This window comes from Gnatocerus cornutus, chromosome 3, assembly GCF_029298725.1.
Source record: "Gnatocerus cornutus isolate USDA-ARS CGAHR chromosome 3, icGnaCorn1.1, whole genome shotgun sequence".
In the NCBI taxonomy this organism is placed as follows: domain Eukaryota; kingdom Metazoa; phylum Arthropoda; class Insecta; order Coleoptera; family Tenebrionidae; genus Gnatocerus; species Gnatocerus cornutus.
The window spans coordinates 14,362,381-14,386,411 of NC_142235.1; the positions used below are offsets into that span (position 1 = coordinate 14,362,381).

At 35.8% G+C, this 24,031-nt stretch overlaps 1 protein-coding gene across 2 annotated transcripts in view; it reads right to left on the reverse strand.

Annotated features, from left to right (window-relative positions):
* The window catches only part of LOC148177289 (uncharacterized), a 167,939-nt gene extending 145,176 nt beyond the window's left edge, over positions 1-22,763 (reverse strand). For both annotated transcript variants that reach the window (XM_088032545.1, XM_088032544.1), the window contains exon 1: positions 22,418-22,763. The gene's annotated coding sequence lies outside the window, so the exon portion shown is untranslated. The remainder of the gene's footprint in view (positions 1-22,417) is intronic.
* Between the last annotated feature and the right edge of the window lie 1,268 nt (positions 22,764-24,031).

A 24,031-nucleotide genomic window follows, 5' to 3' on the forward strand; every position in this document is an offset into this window, starting at 1 on the left:
AATCCCCGATAGAACCTTCCTTACCGATATGTCCACTCCCGAAAAAGGTCGGCGTCAGTTTTTCCCTTATTTCGGTTTTATCTCGAGCTAGGGATTTTTATCGCGAGTGACCGATGACTGTCTAAATCCCCTAAACGCGTTCCAGTGCATTTTCGGCTTGTACGTTGGTAGATACAACAGCCACGATAACACCACTGGGTTTATTTGTTATTTCGCGCTGTGCTGGTGGATTTCAAGGGAGAAATCGATGCGATTTTCTTAATTCTATCGGGGCGAGTTTATGATCTTCGCCGCACCTCTTTCTCGCATTAGTCGATGGAGCAAACATGTCAAGAGTACTCCGTAGGCGGTCAGAAATTTTCGAAAAGTGACAAATTCGCGCGCATTAAAACTGATCGTATTTAAACCCGGTTTTATCGGATTTCCCCGCAATGATTACCAATCCGACTAAAATGAAATTAATGGAAAAAAAAGTATCCAGAACAAAGATGTGATCCACCTAATCTGGTATGACACGTTATTTTTCGTTCTCCTTTCATCCCGTTTTCGTCGTGTCATTGCACTCGATTTTTCCCCAGTTTACGTGTTTGTCGATAATAACCGTAAACAGAACGAGGTGTATGACAGCACTAAATTAAATTATCTAAATAGTGGCGGTCATAAATATGACAATTAGCGCACGGGAGTTAACCAGTGAAATATCGTCGCACCGGAAACGTTTCCGTGTTATTCGAACGCAACCGGAAACGAAAGAAAAAGACCAGGCCATCTCGAAACAATATGCTGCACTCCGCGAAATCGATACGAGTTTCTTAGATTGTATCCTCTGAATGTCCAAACGACGAAGATCACAGATCTCTCTCTAATAACAGACGAATTCAATTTCGACGGTTTGTTCCGGGCTCGAAAAAAACGCATAAATCACAAGAACCGGCGACGTAAATTCGAAAAATGCATGCGAATCCCCAATTACAAACACGAAAGAAGAGCTCCGTTACATTATTGCGAAATAATCGTAAAACTGGAGTTTTTTGGGTTTTATAGGGTAAAACATGCTAAACATTCCCCAGGAAAATAAAAGCAAGCAAGCATAAACTTTACCGATTTTTAGACTCAGAGACACGAAATCGGTCATCTTAGAGTAAACAGATAAAGAAGCCGCTTCTCGAGCATTATCGTGACGATTACGAGCACTCATCTGCTCAGAAACAAGAAAAAACTTAAACGGGCTAAAATATGGCTCAATTAAGACGGAGTACTTTGACTTATCTTGAGGTATTGGTGCAGTCGCTACAACCATTAAGTGTGGATAAATATAGAGCGATTATCGCCGAAAAGGAAATGTCTGTGGAATTTAAAAGACGAGATTACGACGCTAATTTTAAACGATGACGGGTTCTTGCTATCGGGGGGTTAAAAAAGGTGGACAACGCTTTTGCAATCCTTATAAACGGTTTTAATAACGCAAAAATTATTTACAGTATAAGCGCCTATAAGAACTTTCGCTGTGAGCTTTTCGCGAAAGTACTGTACATAAATTTAATTTCTTCTTCCGATTATTAGTTTTAATGGCGTTTGATAGAAAAACTATTTCTCTAGACAATTTGAGCAAACTTTGATAGATGTATAATACAGGGTGTTACAGTAAAAACCTACACATAGTGAAAAATCAGTATAATTTGGCCAAAAAGTCTCTACCTCAGCCTAAATAATATTTCCTTTAGATATACTATCATTCGCCACCAACAGCAACCAGAGAGCAATTCTAAAGTCTGTAATTTCGCTATGAGCTATTCGCGAAAGTAATGTACATAATTTTACATAATTTAATATCTTTTCCCAATTATTATTAGTTTTAATGACGTTTAAAAGATAAACCAATTATCTTAAGCACTTTTTGGAGAAATTTTGATAGATGTATTATACAGAGTGTTTAATTAAAAAACCTACGCATGGTAAAAAATCAATATAATTTGACACATAAATTCTCTAGCTCAGTTTCAATAAGATTTTAGTCTGGCATATCTGTTCTCTAAACCGCTTTTTGAGCAAATTTTGGTAAACGTCTTATATACAGGGTGTTACAGTAAAAAATCTACACATTGAAAAATACATATAATTTAGTATATAAATTCTCTAACTTAGCTTTCATACTATTTTAGTCTAACATACTATAATTCACCACCAACTCCAACCGAAAAGCAATTCTAAAGTCTGTACTTTCGCTATGAGCCATTCGCAAAAGTACTGTACATAATTTTACAAATTTTTAAGTTTTTCTTCCGATCATTAGTTTTAAATGCGTTTAATGAAAAAAAAAACAATGTTCCAAACAACTTTTTGAGCAAAATTCGGTAAATGTATTATACAGGATGTTACAGTAAAAAATCTATACGTTATAAATAAATCGATCAAATTTGGCACATACATTCTTTAACTCAGCTTCAATAATATTTTAATTGAGTCTGTAGCTTCGCTATGAGCTTTTCGCGAGAGTACTGTACATAATTTTACATACTTCTAATTTCTTCTGTCAAACATTCGTTATAATGGCGTTTGATAGAAAAACCAATTTTCAAAACCACTTTTTAGGTCAATTTTTTTATTATACAGAGTGTTTCAGAAAAAAAAAACAACGCAAGGTAAAAAATCAATTTAATTTGTCAAATAAATTCTCTCGCTCAGCTTCAATAATATATTTAATCGAACTACTATAATTCGCCACAACTGCAACCAGAAGGCAATTTTAAAATCTGTAGTTTCGCTACAGTACTGTACATACTTTTACATATTTTTAATTTATTTTCCCGATCATTGATTTTAATGGCGTTTAATGGAAAAAACAATCGTCCAAATCACTTTTTGAGCAAATTTTGGTATAAGTTTTATACAGGGTGTTACAATAAAATAGCAATGCATAGTAAAAAATCAATATAATTTGATATACAAGGTCCAGCAACACTTGTGTCCACCCCCAAAATCGTCATTAATTTTAAAGTTACAATTTTGAAAATTTGCATACGCTCATAGTTAACAAAGCTCTAGAAGCTGACGCAAAAATTTGGTTTTTTTAACACGGTTTAGTTGGCGTCGCGACGCCTAAGAAGAATAATTTTTAGCGATTTTTGAGTTTTTGCGAAAATATTCGCGAATTCAATTTTTTTTCAACATAACTGTGATACAAATATCTGAGTTATTATTTTAAATCTAATGCAAATTGTGTTTAAAATTTTATCAAGTTAGTTTTCAAAATTATGAGAGCGCAGTGGCAAACTACGTTTACACCAAAATTTCACAAGTCACTTTATTCTCTCTTATAAAAGTTAATTTTGATTAACATGGGCATGTTGCACTTTATGGACACCAGAAATCGTTAATTAACATCGACAAAGCGACAATTTTACCAAGTAAGACTTTTTTTACAATCAAAAGCGAGCCAAAGGATAGATGTCATTTGTGACACAAGATGTTGACAGATGGGTGTAATCGTAGTTCCCAATATTGACGTAATGAAATTGAAAACTAACTTGATAATACAGCATTTTTTTTTCTCAAATTTGGAAGACAATTTGCATTGAATCTAAAATAACAACTAAGACATTTTTAACACATTTATATTAAAAAAAATAAATTAGGGGTTGATATCACAAACTCTCGCAATTAACTAAAAATTACATTTTTAAGGCGTCGCGACGCCAAAACTATCAGTGATAAAAAACAAATTTTTGCTTTGTCAACTGTGAGCGTATGCAAATTTTCAAAATTTTCTCTTTAAAATTAAAGACGATTTTGAGGGTCTTAGAAATGTTATCAAGTTTATGTTGGTATTAACTTTGTCACTAAGCGATAAATGTCAAAACTATGTCAAGGCCAAAAAAGTATCAGTTGATAAAACATTTTATTGTTGGAAATACAATTCACTCTATTTGCATCGATTTTCAATATTATACTTCTCCTTGGTTAAACGTTAATTGTCATTTTTAATGACAACAGTATCAAAACTATTACGCAATTGCCCTAACAATTATTGTCCTATAAGACTAGTGAATTTCAAAACAATATTAAAATGTTAATTATGTGGCTTAAACTGACTTTTAAAATACTCAATGTTAAGCTCTCTGCCTAGCTCTGATGAAGTAAGCAAAAGTGGTATAGTTCTTATTCTGCTCCTTTCCAAAACACAGTTTCGTCCGCTTCGGACTTTTGGCTTTCGCGTGAGAGACGTAGCTTTCCAGACGCTGTACCATTCAATTTCATGTCTGCGCTCAGCTTTGACTGTGCACAAGATATTGTTACGAGAAGATTCTGGAAGCTTCGAGCGCCAGCGCTGGAACGTTCCGCTCTGCTCTAGAGCGAGCGATTCGTGGAATAATTCTTATTCATACGCGGAACTCCCGAATATTCTCGCAGCGCTCCAGCATTAGGCTAGTGGTAGGGGAATATCTGTATATAGGGGAGTAGTGATAGGATTGTAGATAGTCTAGTATTTGGAAATCCTGAAAAGTGTTGTAATTGTGAAGTACGAGAGTGTTCATAGTGCACAATAAAATTGTTATTGTTACAAGCGAGACTTTTGATTTTTCGGCCAACGTGACAACTGGTGTCAGAAAGTGGGATCCCGTCCAGCATTGTGATCGAGAAAATTCTGGAATTTTCGATCGGAAAATTCGTGACATTACCGGACTGTGACATTGTTACTTGATTGTGGACAATTTTTATGCCTGTTCAAACCAGACAGCAAGCCGCAGAAATGGAGGCGCTGCAAGAATTGATGGCTTCGATGATGGCGAAAATGGACACACAACAAAAATTGATTACGAATTTAGAAGAAAAAAGACAAAGAGAAAAACTGGAAGAAGAAGAACGAAGACAAAATGAAAAACATGAAACAGAAGAAAGAAGACAAAGAGAGAAACTAGAAGAGGAAGAAAGAAGACAAAGAGAGAAACTAGAAGAGGAAGAAAGAAGACAAAGAGAAAAACTAGAAGAGGAAGAAAGAAGACAAAGAGAGAATGCAGAAATCTTGAACCAGCTTAAAGATATGGAACAAAACATGAACGTAACTATTATGGTTAAAGTCGACGAAATTCAAAAAGAGGTAACAGAGCGGTTAGGAGGCGTTGAGGGAGAACTACAAGGCGTCAAAGAGGAAGTGAAAGATTTGGAGCGATTCAAACAGCAGGTGGAAGACGAGTTACTGCGCTTAAGGCGTCAAGTTCCAAATAGGACCGGCCTGACCACAACGAAAGAAATGAAACCCCCGACTTACGATGGGTCGACTTCACTGGATAATTACAAGCTGCAATTCGAAGTGGCGGCCAAACAAAATGGATGGTCGGAAGAAGAAAAATCCTCATTTCTGATAGTTTCCTTGAGAGGGGCGGCTCTGGACTTGCTAGAGACAATTCCAGGTCGAGACAAAGAGCGGTACGACCAGCTGATGGCAGCGTTAGAGGCCAGATTTGGAAACCAACACCTGCAGCAAGTATACGTCTCAGAGCTCAAGACGCGGCGGCAGAGAACTGGAGAGTCTCTGCAGGAATTTGAGGCAAGCGTCAAGCGCCTTGTTTTGCTCGCCTACCCTTCGGCTCCGGCGAATTTTGTGGAACAACTAGCTGTGGATACGTTCCTGCAAGGGATTCGAGATCCAGAAATACAAAGAACGGTCCGACTGGGCAGCTATCACTCCGCAAAAGAAGCTCTGGTGCGCGCTCTAGAGGTGGAAGCCGTTTTCAAGAGCTCTGTGAACGTCCCCGATTACCGACGAATTCGAGGTGTGGGTATTGACGAAGAAGAGGCAACACCTACCGCTTTCGTCACGAAAGCCGAGCTAAACGACATCCTCAAGGAAAACAGGGAGCTACGGATGGCACTGAAGCAGCGAACTAGCCAGACCTGCTATCGTTGCGGAAAACCAGGCCATTTTAAACGTGACTGTAGGGTTGTTCTTAGGAACGACCAGAACGGTCCCCAGTCACGTCCTCAGCAGTCGGAAAACTAAAGCCCAGCAGTGTCAAGGGGCACACACTGGCTGGGGAGAGCACAAGCCCCAAAGTTATTTCCGTTATGCGTTTGAAGAGGAATTTTGAGAGTTTGATAATTGAAGGAAGTGTGAATGGGAGAAAAGTGAAGATGACGGTCGACACCGGAGCCATGGTTTCCCTTGTGAGAAAGGACATGTTGGACAACAGGACATCTCTGGAAACAACGAGTGCTATTTTAAAAACAGTCACGGGAGATGTCGCCACAGTAAGTGCCGAGGCAGAGGTCACGGTCCAGTTGGGAGGTATGAAGTTTCGGCATCGGGTGCTGGTGGCAGGAATTGAGGATGAGATGATCCTGGGAATGGATGTTATTGGACGACATGGGATTTCCTTTAATCACAACGAGAAGATCCTCAAGATTGGAACCGAAAGCTTTGTGTTATCGACCCCAGAAGTAAAAGAAGATGGAGTGAAAGCGTTCGCCTGTGAAAATACTTGTGTGGATGGGAACAGCGAGAAAGTGATAAGTGTGCGTTTAGGAAGTAACTTTGGGAGCTGCGTTGGAATGATTGAACCAACTAGAGACATGACAAAACCAATTCTTGTTGGAAAGACACTAGTAAAAGTGACGAAAGAAATACCTGTGCGGGTGGCGAATATCAACCCTACTCCAGTCACGATCAAGAAGGGCGAACTAGTTGCTGTGTGTGTTCCGATCTCCAGAATAAGTGACGCACAGCCATCAAAGAAAAACGTGAAGACCGTGAAAAAGTTAAAGCTGGAGGTAGACACGAGTGACCTTTCTGAAGAAGAGGCTCTTAAAGCGCAGGCTTTCATCAAGAAGAATAAGGACGTGTTCGCCGTTGAGAATGAACCATTAGGAAGAACGAACATCGTTCAACACAGAATCAATACGGGCGACCATCAACCCATCAGACAGGCACCGAGAAGGTTACCGTGGGCGAAGCAAGAGCAGGCCGAACAGTTGGTAAAATCCATGCAAGAAGAAGGGATTATTGAAGAATCCAACAGTCCTTGGTCTTCGCCGGTTGTGCTCGTAACCAAGAAAGACGGTAGTACAAGATTCTGTGTGGATTACCGAAAACTCAACGATGTTACCAAGAAAGACAGTTTTCCATTACCCCGGATTGACGACACTCTCACAACTCTGTCAGGGTCGACGTGGTTCTCAACCTTAGACCTGAAGAGTGGATATTGGCAAGTGGGACTTCATCCCGAAGACAAGGAAAAGACAGCGTTCTCCACGGGAAGTGGCCTGTACCACTTTACGGTTATGCCTTTTGGGCTTTGCAACGCACCCGCTACATTCGAAAGACTAATGGAATGTGTGTTGCGAGGATTGACGTGGACAACTTGTCTGGTTTATTTAGACGACGTTATGGTCATGGGTAAAAACTTCGATGAACACCTGAAGAACCTTCAAGAAGTGGTAGACCGGTTTAGGGGTGCCAATTTAAAACTTAATCCGAAAAAGTGCCATCTATTTCGGAAGAAAGTGGAGTTTCTGGGGCATACGGTGTCATCTGAAGGAATCAAGACCTGCGAAGATAAGATTCAGGCGATTAAGGAATGGCCCAGACCCAAGGACAAGCACGATGTGAGAAGTTTTATTGGACTTTGCACGTATTATCGGCGGTTTGTAGAAGGTTTCGCCAACATTGCTGCACCTCTGCACAAACTAACGGAAGCAAAGGCATCATTCAACTGGACATCAGACTGCGAAAGCAGTTTCAAGCGGCTGAAGTTAGCTTTGTGCACTAGCCCGATTTTGAGCTACCCCAGGACTCATGGAAAGTTCGTCTTGGACACAGATGCCAGTAACATCGGCATTGGAGCGGTGTTATCGCAGGTGCAGGATGGAGAAGAGAGAGTGATCGAGTATTACAGCAAAGTGTTGAGCAAGCAAGAGAGAAATTACTGCGCTACAAGAAAGGAATTGCTGGCCGTTGTAAAATCCGTAGAGCATTTCCACAAATACTTGTTTGGCCACGAGTTCTTGATAAGGACTGATCATGCTGCCCTCACGTGGTTACTACAGATGAAAGACGCCGAAGGACAAGTGGCTAGGTGGATTGAGCGGCTGCAGCAATACCACTTCAAAATCAAACATCGACCAGGAAAGCAACACAATAACGCTGACGCTCTCTCTAGAAGACCTTGCAAGGATTGCAAGCAGTGCGCGAAGATTGAAGGGCCATTGCCGATAAACAGGATGGTTATCGGTTGTGATGATGACTGGACTACGGAGAATCTTCGGAAGGATCAACAGGCGGACCAGGAAATTGGGCCACTGCTGGAGTGGAAGGAAGCGGATAATGGAAGGCCGCGTTGGGAAGATGTCTCGGAAAAGAGTCCAGGGTTGAAGGCGATGTGGGCGCAGTGGGACTCACTGCGAGTAGAAAATGGGGTACTGAAAAGGGCTTGGGAAAGCGCAGACGGGAAGAAAGTAACCTCCCAGTTACTAGTGCCCAAGAATAGAGTTCCCCAAGTACTCAAGGAGGTCCATGACGGAACATCAGGCGCTCACTTCGGAGTGAACAAAACCTTAAGTAAGATTAGGCAGCGGTATTACTGGGTTGGCTGCCGGGAAGATGTCGAACGATGGTGTAGGAGATGTTCAGTTTGTGGGGCGAGCAAGGGACCTCGAACGCGAACTAAAGGAGGCATGAAACAATACAACGTGGGAGCCCCGTTCGAGAGAATCGCTCTAGATGTGGCCGGGCCATTTCCAAAAACTGATGACGGCAACAAGTACATCTTGGTTGTGCAGGATTATTTCAGTAAATGGCCGGAAGCGTATGCCCTTCCCAACCAAGAAGCCACTACAGTAGCTCGAGTCCTAGTGGATAATTTCTTCAGCAGGTTTGGAGTTCCACTCGAAATGCATTCCGATCAAGGAAGGAATTTTGAGTCTGGCGTTTTTCAAGAGATGTGTAAGCTGCTGGGAATTAGGAAGACTCGAACCACACCCTTGCACCCGCAATCCGACGGCATGGTCGAGAGATTCAATCAGACGATGGAGGAACATCTGTCCAAGGTAGTGGAAGAGCACCAGAGGGATTGGGATCGTCGACTGCCCTTGTTTATGATGGCCTACAGAGCTGCCATTCATGAAACCACGGGAGAAACACCAGCGAAGATTGTGTTTGGAAGAGAGCTGCGTCTCCCTTGTGATCTTCTGCTTGGTTCGCCTGGGGCGGAGCGAAGGGAAGTACCGGAATTCGTCGACAACCTGAGGGAGACCCTACTGGATACACACCACCTTGTGAGGCAGAGGATCAAAATGGCTAGTGACAGAATGCGGTCCCGATATAATGTGACGGCTAATCATGAAGGATTCAACGAAGGAGACTTGGTGTGGTTATTCAACCCTCGACGAAAGAAGGGCCTATCTCCGAAGTTGACACCTACATGGGAGGGACCGTATAAGGTGATCAAGCGGATCAACGACGTGGTGTATCGGATCCAACGCAGCGCCCGTTCAAAGATGAAAGTGGTTCATCTAAATAGACTTTGTAAATATCACGGAGAATCAGGTGTTTGGTCTGATCGGGACGATCAGAACTAAGAGGGGGGCAGTGTTACGAGAAGATTCTGGAAGCTTCGAGCGCCAGCGCTGGAACGTTCCGCTCTGCTCTAGAGCGAGCGATTCGTGGAATAATTCTTATTCATACGCGGAACTCCCGAATATTCTCGCAGCGCTCCAGCATTAGGCTAGTGGTAGGGGAATATCTGTATATAGGGGAGTAGTGATAGGATTGTAGATAGTCTAGTATTTGGAAATCCTGAAAAGTGTTGTAATTGTGAAGTACGAGAGTGTTCATAGTGCACAATAAAATTGTTATTGTTACAAGCGAGACTTTTGATTTTTCGGCCAACGTGACAATATTAAGTGTAGAGAATTCAAAGTCGGCAAAATGTAAACAAAGCTCCATTTCGAAATATAAAAAAAATATCGTTTATGGCGGCGATTTTTTTACAGCACATTTTTTGTAATCAACCTTCGAATATTCACGACAATTTAGACTATTCGGCAAATGGCGTCAAAAAAATGCTTATGCTGAACAAAAATAAGAGCCATTATTTTTACACAGGCAGAACAGTAACTCCGAAATTTATATAACCGAGAAAATACGATTTTCAGCTCATTTTTCGAATATAAATACAAGAATTTGCTTTGGGCGTGCTAAAAAAATGTTCTACAATATTTCTATTTTCTCCTCAACGAAATATTCCACTTATTATTTATTTACTTCGATATTGGAATTATGGTGGGTAGGATTTATAACATTTTGAAGCTTGGAAAAAATCTTCTTTTTTGTGTTTTATGCTGCTCTTAAATTTATACTCATTTCATTGCTTTACCTGTCTACCCACTGAAACTTAATATTTACAGCTTTTTTGTCCAAAAAAGTAAAAAATGGTGGATGCGCCTGAAATTTTTATCATTACAAATAATAACAAGCCCACGTAAAATTAATTAAGTCTAGACAGTTTAATTAAAAAATGATCGAAAACTTCCCAATCGTGCTTTGGTTCCGATTTTGCGCAATTTTCGACTAGGACCAGTGAAAACTTGCAAGTCATATTCAAGAAACATTTCTCAACTTGATGATCCCTCGAGATATTGAAATGGTAACTGAACCGTAAAAATTACTCTTCCGATTAAAAACAGTTAACGAGTTCAAACAAAACTACTTCACTTCTTTCTTGAACGCTTCATCAAAACTTTCGTCGTCTTGAATACATCGTTACTTGTCACTTGGATATTGAAAAATCTCCGCCAAACTAGTGAAAAGAAGTAATAAATTCTCGATTTTTTTAATAAAGTTCCGTCCGGTTTTAATAATGAAGAACTGTCGTAAAAAGTGTCGTCCTCAGTCGAAGCTAATTACTCGGATCTCTCGCTTTGCATGGCCGACGGGGGCATTTTTATTGTTTTCTGACAAATAACCGTCGAAATCAATCTGTCCTTTTGTTCCTTCAGAATATTCCGCCGGCACGATCCGATATGTTGCATAAAAAGTCTTTACGTTTTTATCACCGTGTCTATGTAGACAGAAGGGAATGTGAACGTCCGATAAAACTTTACACTTATTGTTTCCATTCTTTGAAGATAAATGGCTGCAACTGAAAATGTATTTTAATTGGATTCTCCGAGAAAAGGAGACGTCGATAGCGGTGGACTTTTCCGAAGGATGACCGAGTTTTGTTCGATCGAGGCGCGACAGGAAAAAAAGTAAATATTTGTCTTGGATGCGATTACGTTTTGAAATTCTTATTGTGAGTCACTTTCTTTGTTAGCACAACCTGGATCGGTGATGAGACATGTGGAGGTTTTACAGATAACTTTTCGCTGAAAGCTGAATCAGTTTATGAAGGGAAATGTCAGGAGTTGTTTATGAAGTTAGCGTTTTAATCGCAGTTTTATAACGTTTACTTTGTAAAGAGCACGGGAAAATGGGATCTGAGAAAGCAATAACCTTGTGCAGTGTCGGCCGGATAACATTTTCTTTATTTCTGCATGTGAGGTCATTTTCATGGTATTTCTAATCATTTATTAATTCACTATGAAGTCATTTCTTTAGTGCCCGGTTTGCTAGGAAGTCACGTTTCACAGATTTCTTTGAAATCGAATTAAAAATTTTATTTGAAACGAAGCAATTTCGTATCTTTCGTGTTTCTATAGGTCCTTCAAGAATTCTTCGTTTGTGACTTTAAACCACTGTAATCTAACAAAAAAAAGCTTCTTTGCATAAAATTAAAACTTTCAAATAAAAATAAAAAATTTTTTCTAAGAGCAGTTGTGATGAATCTGCCCTGCCATTTTCCGACCGATATTAAAAATTTCTATTTTTTTTAATTCTGTGGATTTTTCGAAAACTCTCCCAATCTGGATTGATAGATAAGTGGTCTTCAAGAAAACACTACCTTGTCTGACAAAATATAGATTTTCGGTCAAAATTAAAAATTTTATTTGAAACAAAGAGATTAGACGCATTAAATAACACACCAACAAGTTGAAAAATTCGTGTCTTTCGTATTTCTGCAAATATTTCAAAAATTCTTCGTGGGTGTAGATCTACAATAGTAATCTACAAGAAAATAGCCACATTGCATAAAATTAAACCTTCCAAATTAAAATAAAAAATATTCAGAATGAGCAGTTTCGAAAAATCTGCCAATTTCCGACCGATTTTACAAATTCTTATTTTTCTTAATTCTGTGAATTTTTCGGAAACTCTCCGAATCTGTGTCGGTACATAAGTAGTCTACAAGAAAATAGCACCGTCTGACAAAATACCGATTATTTATTATTTATTTATTTGCGACGAAAAAAATTGAAGCATTCAACAATTCAGCAACAAGTTAAAAATTTCGTGTCTTCCGTATTTCTGCAGATATTTCAAGAATTCTTTGTTAGTGTGTTTATAAAAGTGTGATCTACAAGAAAATGACGCCATTACCTAAAAGTGAAGCTTCCAAGTTAAAATAAAAAATATGCTGTAAAAGCAGTTCTAACAAATCAGCCAATTTTCGACCGATTTTAAAAATTTCTATTTTTCTTAATTCTGTGAATTTTTCGAAAACTCTCCGAATCTCTGTTGGTACATAAATAGTTACAAGAAATAGGCACCGTCTGACGAAATGTACATATACTGTCAAAACACAGAATTTTTTTGAAACGAAGTAATTTGGCGCATTCACCAATTCAGCTAAAAAATTCGTATCCTTCATATTTGTGCAGATATTTCAAGAATTATTCGTTAGTGTGTTTATACAAGTGTGGTCTACAAGAAAATAGCACCATTATTGTATGAAATTGGAGCTTCCAAATTAAAATAAAAAAATATTTAGTAAGAGCAGTTCTGAAAAATTCTTTTTTTACTTAATTCTGTGGATTTTTTAAAAAGTCTCCAAATCTGTATTAGTACATAAGTAATTTACAAGAAAATAGCACCGTGTAACAAAATGTAAGTAGATTTTTAGTCAAAATTAGCAATTTTATTTTAGACAAAGAAATTTGGCGCATATTCGACAATTCGAAGTTAAAAGTTAAAAAAATCGTTTCTTTCGTATTTCTCCAGATTTTTTAAAAGACATTCTTTATTGTATTATTGTATTATATGTCTAATCTACAAGAAAATACCGCCACTACATAAAATTGAAGCTTCCAGATGAAAATAAAAATTATGAAAAAACTAGAAATTGTATTTGAAACGAAAAAAATTGACGCATTCAACAAATCGCCAATAAGTTAAAAAATTCGTGTCTTTCGTAATTCTCTAGATACTTTAAGAATTTTTTGTTGGTGTATTCATCCAAGTTGAATTGCATTGCATAAAATTAGATCTTCCAAGTTGAAATAAAAATATTCAGTAAGAGTAATTCTGAAAAATTTGCTAATTTCAGACCGATTTTAAAAATTCCGATTTTCTAATTCTGTGGATTTTCCGAAATATCTCCGAAACTGTGTCGGTACATAAGTAGACTATAAGAAAATAGCACTGTCTGACGAAATCTAAATTTTTAGTCAAAATTAGAAATTTTGTTTGGAACAAAAAAATTTGGCGCTTTCAACAAATCGACAATGAGTTAAAAAAAAATGTGTCATTGGTAATTCTCTAGATATTTCAAGAATTCTTCATTAGTGTGTTTATACAAGTTTAATCTAAAAGAAAACAGCCACAGTACATGAAATTAAAACTTCCAAATTCAAATAAAAAATAATCTGTAAAAGCGGTTCTGAAGAATCGTCCAATTACGACCGATTTTAAAAATTTCTATTTTTCTTAATTCTATGGATTTTTCAAAAACTCTCTCGATCTGCGTTGGTAAATAAGTAGTCGTCTAGAAAATAGTGCCTCGTTTAACAAAATGTAATTTTTCAGCCAAAATTAGAAATTATATTTAAAATGTAAAACTTGTATGCATTCAACAATTTGGCAATAAGTTAAAAAAATCATATCTTTCGCATTCCTCCAGATATTTCGATTATTCTTCTTAAGTGTGTTTGTACATGTGTAATCTACAAGAAAATAGCCCTATTGCAAAAAATAGGAGCTTCAAAATAAAAATAATAAATACTCACTAAGAGCAGTTCTGAAAAATCCGCTAAAATTCAGAACGATTTTAAAAATTCTTATTTTTATTAATTCTATGAGTTTTTCGAAAACTTAGAATCTGTGTGGGTACCTAAGTAGTCTACAAGAAAATAGCACCGTCTGACGAAATAAAGATTTTCCGTCAAAATTAGAACGAAGAAATTTGACGCAGTCAACAATTCAACAATAAGTTTAAAACTTCCTGCTTTTCATATTTCTCTAGATTTCAAGAATTTTTCGTTGGTGTGTTTGCACAAGTGTAGTCTACAGGAAAATATTCATTGCATATAACTGAAGCTTCCAGATACAAATAAAATATTTAAAAAGAGCAGTTCTGACGCAGTCTGCCAATTTCGATCGTCCTTAAAATTCTTATTTTATTTTTTTGAATTCGGTGGTGTAATCAAAAAGTATTTTAAAATAACTTTTATATTTCAAAGTTCTCTGTATACATACAGTAAGTAAATTTAAGCTTCCAGTAAAATAATTAATATAACATCAAACGCGGTTTTCCATTCCCATTCTGGTCATTCATTTGAGAAGCCCAAAGTCGATTTCCTCTTCTAATTCCCTGGAAATATTGACCTTTCGTAGTCCAATTAGTTGTCGTGATCTATAGAAATTTCTTAATCTCTCTCAGCCAGTCACTAATTAGCGTATTGATTTCTGCAGGTAAACTAATTAAATCGGACACACCGCATAATATATGCACAAACAAATCTGCAAATTACGAAACGAACAGCTCGGAAAAACCTAATGAAGGGAAAACGCGCGAGACTTTATTACGTGTTTTTTTCCGTCATTCTTTCTCTTTTTCTCGTTCGTAGCACGCACTCTCCTCCACGAGTGGGTAATTAAAGTCGGAAGGGGAATCCGGTGTTTCAAGTACATAATGCCCTTCCAACAGTCGATCCGTCGGCTTTATAGTGTATTCGAAATACGTAGGAATTTGTCCGGAACCGTTTACAGATACGTGCTTCCGCTACACTTATGCCGCGCCCGGATTCGACCGGAACATTCTCCAGAATCCGGAATTAAGACGTTTGTGTGTGACGCCGCCTCCTCGCCGCCACCGCCGCCGTTTTATTGATGTCCACGTCGAGGATTATTTTAACGAAAATAATTAGGTTAAGAGGGAGAGATGTCACTCCGTTATCGAGCTCTGGAAGCTACTAATTAATTTAATTTCACGTTCGAAGACGACAATGGATGCTTTTAAGCATACGATATTGTTGAGGGAGATGCATGCAATTTGAATATTAGCCCGAAATCTTCGAGGAGAAGAACGGGACGAGGAAAAAAACGAGATACTTGAGACGTAATTTTAACTCGAGCTGACTCCTACGACTCGGGAAGGAGACTCTCATCCATTAATTTTGCAAAGTAAGTTCCAACTTGTATGGATTGAGAGAACACTTGATGTTGTTTTATACTCCAAAAGACCAAGAACTCAGGGACAGAATTTTAAACAGGCAAAGACGAAAAAAGACCACAAAACTAAAAAATTTCTTAATGGGATTTTTTAAATTTTTTATTCGATGTGCTCAAGTGTGGTATCAATCGAAAGAGAAAATCAAAACCTATAAATGAGCCCAATTTGAACCCAATCGAACTAGAATTGTTGATGTTATTGCAAAATTTACACGTCGCTTGGGATATTTGGAGTGCCATTGAAGTAATGCCATTTCTATGCGTAAATACTCGTCAAACTAGGTTGAGTGTACATTACTTGACAGAGCTCACTAAAATCTAAAAGTAGACACAATTTGGTCTAAAGCTATCCGCAGTTTTCAAATTTATCGAAAAAATTAACATTCAATTAGATTTTTTTTTGAGTACCACACAAATAGTGGCATTTTTATAGTTAATCAATCAAATATGGTCAAGTGTGATATCAATCAAAAGAGAAAATAACAATATATAAGTGAGCCCAATTTGAACCCAATCGCACTAGAATGACTGCTTTTATAGCAAAATTTCGAAGTCACTTCGAATATTAGGAGTGGCACCAAGGTAATACTAATTTACTGCATGTAGATTTGGTCAAACTAGGTTAAATGTGACATTGCTTAAAAGAGCTCACCAATATCTAACATTGGGTGCAATTTGATTGAAATCTATCCACAATTACAAAAGTTATTGAGAAAATTAGCAATCAATTGGGATTTTTTTGGGTACCACATAAGTAGTGCCATTTTTTCAAAGTGAATTTATTTGAATATGCTCAAGTGTGATATCAATCAAAAGAGAAAACAAAAATCAATAAGTGAGTCAAAATTGAAGCTAATCGCAATAGAATTACTGCTTTTATAACAAAATTTCGACTTCACTTGGGATATTTGGAGTGGCAACAAAGAATTACCAATTTTCTGCACGAAGACTTAGTCAAACTAGGTTAAATGTGACATTGACTAAAAGAGCTCACCAAAATCTAAAATGAAGTGTAATTTGGTCTAAATCCATCAACAATTATCAAAATTCTCGAAAAAATTAGCAATCAATTGAGATTTTTTTGGATACCACATAAATAGTGCCATTTTTTCAAAGTGAATCTAGTTGAAAATGCTCAAATGTGATATCAATCAAAAGGGAAGGCAAAAATCTATAAGTGAGCCAAATTTGAACCCAATCGCACTAGAATTACTACTTTTATAGCAAAGTTTCGACTTAACTTGGAATATTTGGAGTGGCACCAAAGTAATACCAATTTTCTGCATAAACACTTAGTCAAATTGTATTAAATGAGACATTGCTTAAAAGAGCTCACCAAAATCTAACATTGGGTGCAATTTGATTGAAATCTATCCACAATTACAGAAGTTATTGAGAAAATTAGCAATCAATTGGGATTTTTTTGGGTACTACATAAGTAGTGCGATTTTCTCAAAGTGAATCTAGTTGAATATGCTCAAGTGTGATATCAATCAAGAGAAAAAACAAAAATCAATAAGTGAGTCAAAATTGAAGCTAATCGCAATAGAATTACTGCTTTTATAACAAAATTTCGACTTCACTTGAGATATTTAGAGTGGCAACAAAGAATTACCAATTTTCTGCACGAAGACTTAGTCAAACTAGGTTAAATGTAATATTGTTTAAAAGAACTAGCCAAACTTTAAAATTGTGTGCAATTTGATCTAAATCTATCCACAGTTATCGAAATTATCAGAAAAATTAGAATTCAATTGTGATTTTTTTTTGGTGCCACATAAATAGTGCCATATTTTTAAGGTAAGTCTAATCAAATGTGGTCAAATTTAGTATCAATCAAAAGAAAAAATAAAAATTTATCAGAAAACCCAATTGGAACAATTGCAAAAATTAGCATTAATTTAGAATTTTTGTGGATACCACTACAATAGTGTCATTTTTTTTTAAGTAAATTTTATCAAATATGATCAATCAAAAGAGAAGACAAAAATCTATAAACGAGCCAAATTTAAATCCAATCGCACTTCAAATACTATTTTTATAGCAAAATTTCAACGTCACTTGAGATTTTTGGAGTGCCACCGAAGTAATACCAATTTTCTGCATAAAGATTTAGTCAAAGTGGGTAAAATGTGGCATTATTTGAAAGAGCTCACCTAAATCTAAAATTTGGTACAATTTAATCTAAATCTATTGACAGTTATAGAATTTATCGCAAAAATTAATATGTATTCAATTGGGATTTTTTTAGCTACCCCATAAATAGTGCCATTTTTCAAAAGAAGATCTAGTTGAATATGGTCAAGTGTAGTATCAGTCAAAAAAGGAGACAAAAATCTATAAGTGAGTCTAGTTTAAACTCAATCGAACTATAATAATTATTGATTTTATTGTAATATTTCGAATTCACTTGAAATTTTTGGAGTGGCACCTAAGTAATACAAATTTTCTGCATAAAGTCTTAGTCAAACTATACTAAATGTGACATTGCTTAAAAGAGTTCACCAAAATCAAAAAGTGAGCCCAATTTAATCTAAATCTATAAACATTTATTAAATTTATTGCAGAAATTCACATTCAATTGAAATTTTTTTGAGTACCACATAAATAGTGTCATTTTTAATAACTAGATATAGTCAAAAGTGGTCAAGTGTGGCATCAATCGAAAGAGAAGACAAAAATCTATTAAGTGCACTTATTTCGAACTCAGTCCAACCAGAATTGTTCAATTTATGGCGATTTTAATTTTTCATTTAGAAGATTTGATTTCTCCAGATTCAATCATAAAACACCCTGTATTTGTAAAACCTGTTGTACTAACATCAGAGATATTAACTAAATGTACAGAGTGTTGTACAACCAAGTAGAATCCTAACTGTTTTATTGATTATCGCTTTCATTATTTATGGACCAATTCTTTACATCTATAATCCGTTTGTCTCGAATTGGCCGCATTTCCCGGCCTATTATACAAATAACTAGTGCGTTGTTCTCCGCTCTTTTAAAGAGAGAATCACTTCAGAATTGCCTTTGAGTGTCTAACAAAGTCGGTTCATCCTTTCTGTTCTTTTATTTGTTTCCTGATTGCGGAACTGAGTCTTGAATTCCCCGTTAAACAAAAAATTCCTTTGATTCCAAAAATATTATTTTATTCGATTCAAATGACTCTAATTAATTCCATAGGCCGTGAAACGAGCGCCAGCCTCCACCGAAAATAAGAAAACAATAATTAACCATTTAAATTCAAAGAGTTTGCGGCTCGAAATGGAGAGCATTTCGATTCTTTTAATTAAAGTCGTTTCCTTTGTAGTTGTGCAATTTAATTATTTAATTAGACTTGGGACAAACGTACCTGTAGGGCCTGTGGTGTTTTATAAGTACATGACACATATGAAATTATTTCCACAGTTGGCAGCACTGCCAGCGCTCGATTTAAAATTTGTCGTTGTAATCCAAATAACTCGCTCTTGAGATCGCCCCATTACAATAAACGTCAAAAACACGACGCTTTTGTTCAGACTGTGACCAGAATTAGACGTTTGTTTTTATGTTAATAATTAAAAGAGAGTAAATCGTCACAGTCTGGCTTATCGATCCGTGAAAACGCATTCGTTAATGGCGTTTTAATAATTGAGCACTTTGTATTGGGCGTCAGTTTTGGCGCTCGATTCGATTTAAATAAATTGAAAGGGTTCAAAGTTCTCTGTGTTGTATTAGGTCTCTGGAGGTGCAATTCCCCGACTCGGAATTAATACATTTTGATTGGTTATTAAGCCTATATTGGTTCCGGATGACATCGGTGCATTGGGGCTTCGATTTTTTGCAATTTTTCGGCTGCAAATTAACAAGCTCCGCCTCGATCACAAGTCGCTATTCAAGCTCCGCCCCGAGCACGGGCCATTACGTACTTACTTATTCAAATTCACATAAATAAGTCTTGTTTTAATTAAATGTTAGTCAAGTGTGGTATCAATCAAAAGAGAAGATAAAAATGTACCAGTGAGTCAAATTTTAACTCAATCGAAGTACCACTAAAATAGTGTATTTTTTTAAGTAAATCTAATCTAATATGATCAAGTTCAATATCAATCAAAAGAGAAGATAAAAATCTGTAAGTGAGCGTAATTTGAACCCAGTCAAACTAAAATTATTGATTTTATGGCGAAATTTCGACTTGGAGTTCAATTTTTTGCAATTTTTCGTCTGCAAATTACCAAGCTCCGCCCCGATCACAAGTCGTTATCCAAGCTCCGCCCCCATCGCGAGTCATTATCTAAGCTCCGCCCGTTACGTATACATGCAAATTCGCTTATTTATTACTTTAACTAAGAAAAACGGCCAATCAATCATGCGAGGAAATTATTGTTGTCACAACTCAGACTCCGCCCACACGCTTTTTGTTGTAAATGCAATCACAAGTTTATATTTCTTAATGATATGTAAATATTGTTGTGACCTTCGAGGTGATTTATTCGATTTTCTATTTAATTTCAGTTGCTCAAATCGAGGAGAATTCTTGCTCCGAACGGTCAGCCTAATTTTATTTTATTTAGTCTAACGATTTAGTCCAATCTAATTTAGTAAAATGCAATCTTATCTTACTTAGTTTAATGTAATTAAAACTGCTCCACTCTGAACGAATTTCCTCAAATTTGTTTTTTTTTTTCGATAGAATTGATTAATTTAGTTTAATTCAGCTGTCAAATTAAATTTAGTTAAAACTAAATACGTTTATTTAGTCTGATTTGAATAAATTTAGTTTATTGAAAAGCACTATTATAAGTTGTTTTAGTTCAAATCTACTTCTCTCTTATTTAGTCTAAATTTATTTCAATTTACTCCTACTAATTTAAATAGTGACCAAACTTCCTATTTCAAAAAATAAACTAAAATACGACTACGATTGTCCTTGATTTAACTAAATTTAATGCAATCTAAGCTAATTTAGTTCTCCATAATTAAGTCTTATTTGATATGATAAAATTTTGTTCATTTTAATAATCGAATTTAGTTTGAAATCGTATTTTAGCTTAAAATAAATAAAGAAGTCGAACTTACATAATTTTGGAATGAAAGTGTCTATCAAATTTAGTTTTACTTGTGCTAGTTTAATTGAATTTAATTTTAGTCTAATTCCGTTAATTATAGCTCACGTTCAGTCTAATTTTAAATAAATTTAATTCAATTTAGTCACACTTTTATTTAAAAGTGACCTATAGTTGTTTTTATTTCGTCTAATTTAATTTAATTTAACCCAATCAAACAATAAGTCAATATAGTTCTTTATCAAACTCTCGTAATTTAATGTAATTAATAATAACTTAATAAAAATCACTCAATTTAATCGATTTTAGTTTAAAATAATTAAAACATTTTACGACTGCTATTTTAATTTATATAAATTCGAGTCTAATTCAACTTAATTTTAATTCTGCGACATTTAGTCTGCTCTTACTTAAATTAGTCGAAGTACAATTAATTTAATTTAGTCTAATTGAATTAAATTTAATCCATTCAAAGACAATTTATTTCAAATTAGCCCTTTTCATATGAACTATTGATCTCGTCCACTTAATTAAAATGTAATTTAAGTCCCTCTTTGATCAGATTAATTAAATTTAGTAAATTTTTTTATTCAAACTAAATTCGGGCCTAATTTGATTAAATTTAGTTTAACTTTAATTCAGTTTATTTAAAGTACATTTGAAGTAATTTCTTCCTTTCATTTTAGCATTTCAATTTACGTCGATCCAAGTCTAAATCATTTCAATTTAATTATGTCAAATTTAGTTCAAAACTTCCAATCCAATTAGAACCAAACTAGTTTACAAAATTAAACTAAACTAAAACACAGCTGTGACCTAACCTCACTTAGTCCAAATTGATAAAATTTAGTCTTAGACTAATTAAATTTAATTGAATTCACTCGAATTTAGTCTAATTAGCGCAGTGCAGTATTGTTGGTAGCTCTGCTGGTTACCAGAAAGTGGCAGTTTGAGGTTAAGTTCGCCACTATCCGTCAAACGGAAATAACAGAGATACCAACATAAAAATGCACGGCCTAGTGCGATACCGACTTCCAAAATTCTCAACTCAATAATCAATAATGTTTATTTATATTCTTCGGAAGTTTATGCAATAAAGGGGCAATAAACTTGAGAAAGCTTGTAATGAAATGTGAGTCACTTTATAAATGTACGCCGAAGGTAAATATTTATCAAAATTTCGGTGTTGAAAACCCACTCGAAGACGAAGATTTGGGTTTATTGCAAATATGATCATAAATTAGATAATTTTCTTAATTAATTGCTTGTTAATTAATGTAGTAAACAACTCGAAAATGTCTAGTTATAGCGCAACAGCACTTTGGAGTAAGAAATAAGAAATTATTTTTTAGATAATAGTGGAGTAATGTGAGTAACTTGTCAATTAATTGTCCCTTAATCACGAAAATTGTACTTGAAGGTACAGAAAAGCACAGAAAAGGGGAAGATAGCAACGAAACCGAATAAATTACAAAACTGCCTCGTGTAAACTCTCCTTCCTCAAACACACAAATGCAATAACCGCCGCCTGTACCTCCAGGTGTCCCACGATCTACCTGCCCTTTAGAAACGGGACAATCGCGGTCGGCCACGCAAAACCCAGCCTACTCTACCACGGAATGTAATACCTGCGAATTTACTTGTATTTTAAATGCTAATTTCGAGACCGCCGCCTCCGCAATTTGCATCGTAATTGTTGACAATCGCCGTTCTTTCAGAGCGTCTCGACGTCGATCAAGTCGCCGGTGCCCACACCACTATTCTAAACAATTAGTGGGCTATGAGGTTATGATCGGCCTGCTAGATTTTTAAAACCGGCGCTCGCTCTTACCGTATCACTATAATCCGAGTTGCACCAACTCACTAAACCATTTCACCACAACAAATTGCACTTGAACCCGTGAAAAAAGTATTTTCGGCCACTATTCTTACGAATCGATAATGTCATAAAGAATTCACATGTTTGTTTGTTGAAAACTTGTTCTTCCGGTGTTTCTCGCGGCTTGCTTTGTTGTTTAACGTTTCTGGACGTTGGATCGCGGTACTTGTGCCCGTTTCGATTCGTTTTTGTTTATTAACATTATAAAATTCCGGCCGACAAATGGGCGAAGTTGGCGGCGACGCGAATATCACACACGAACGCCGTAAACAGACTGAAATTTTGTTTGTAGTTATGTTAGGAGAAATGGAGGAAACGAACGGAGATCGGGAGGAGTCGGGTTCTATAGTGCGCGCCGACGTATAAGAGTGTTCTATGACCTCATGGGGTCAGGGCCGGATTCGGGTGCTACGGGAAAAGTAGGAAGTCCTTTGTTTATTTACAAAACATGTGAAATGTTAATTGGATTTAAAATAATATTTGATTATTCAATATTTGAGAGAACGAATTAGAAAGGAATTTTTAGATTTTAGATGAAAATTTACAGATTCATTATTTATTTTTGCTAAATCGGTTAAATGTGCCATTGGCTTGAGGCAATTCTACAATCAAATTTAATTATGTACCAAGCTTTTTTGGTAATTGTTGAATTTTGCGCCAATTTTTTTTGTGAAATTTGAGAACATTTGATATTTTTTCTAACAGGTGAATCACAGGAGACTCAGATTTTAACTAAATACAAAAATACTAAATTTTATGCAATCAGCATAACCTGACTAAATTGTTACTAAACTGAACTTGGCTGAATTAAATTAGTATTAAGTTTGTTATGTAAACTATAATTTGAACTCAAACTTGACTAATTTTTACTAGAAATACTGTTCTGACAAGATACTAAATCTGTACTAAAATTAGACTAATTGACTAAATTTGACAATTTTTTTCTAAAAACTTAATATTAGTTTAGATATTACTAGCAATGAACACAATTTGACAAAATTTTCACTTAGATTTGCCTCAATATGTACTAATAAGTACTAATTTGCTTAAACCTACAATTAGAATTAAAACTTTTCTAATTTTTACAAAAGTAGGTACTGTTAAAAATAGGACTAAATTTTATAAAAATTTTACTAGAATACTAGTCACTAGTCTAGAAATTTAGCTTTAACCATTATCTAAATTTATTTGTCTTAAAGACTTCGCTCAATTCGATTAGTACTAAATTTACTAATGCAAACTCGGCAATTTGGGCTAAAACTGTTACTAATTTTCCACAAAAAGTACTGTTACAACAAAACAAAATAATTTTTACTAAACTTGGACTAAATTGACTACATTTTACTAATTTTGACCTAGAAGACTAGATACTAATTCGGATATGACTAACAATGAGCATAATCAAACTAAATTTTACTACAATCTTGACTAATTTTTGCTAGAAACACTGTTGAAACATGACTAAGCTTGTACTAAAATTGGGTTAAATTGAGTAAATTTTAATAATTTTTTACTAAAAAACTAAATACTTGTCTAAATATGACTAGCGATGAGAATAATTTGCCT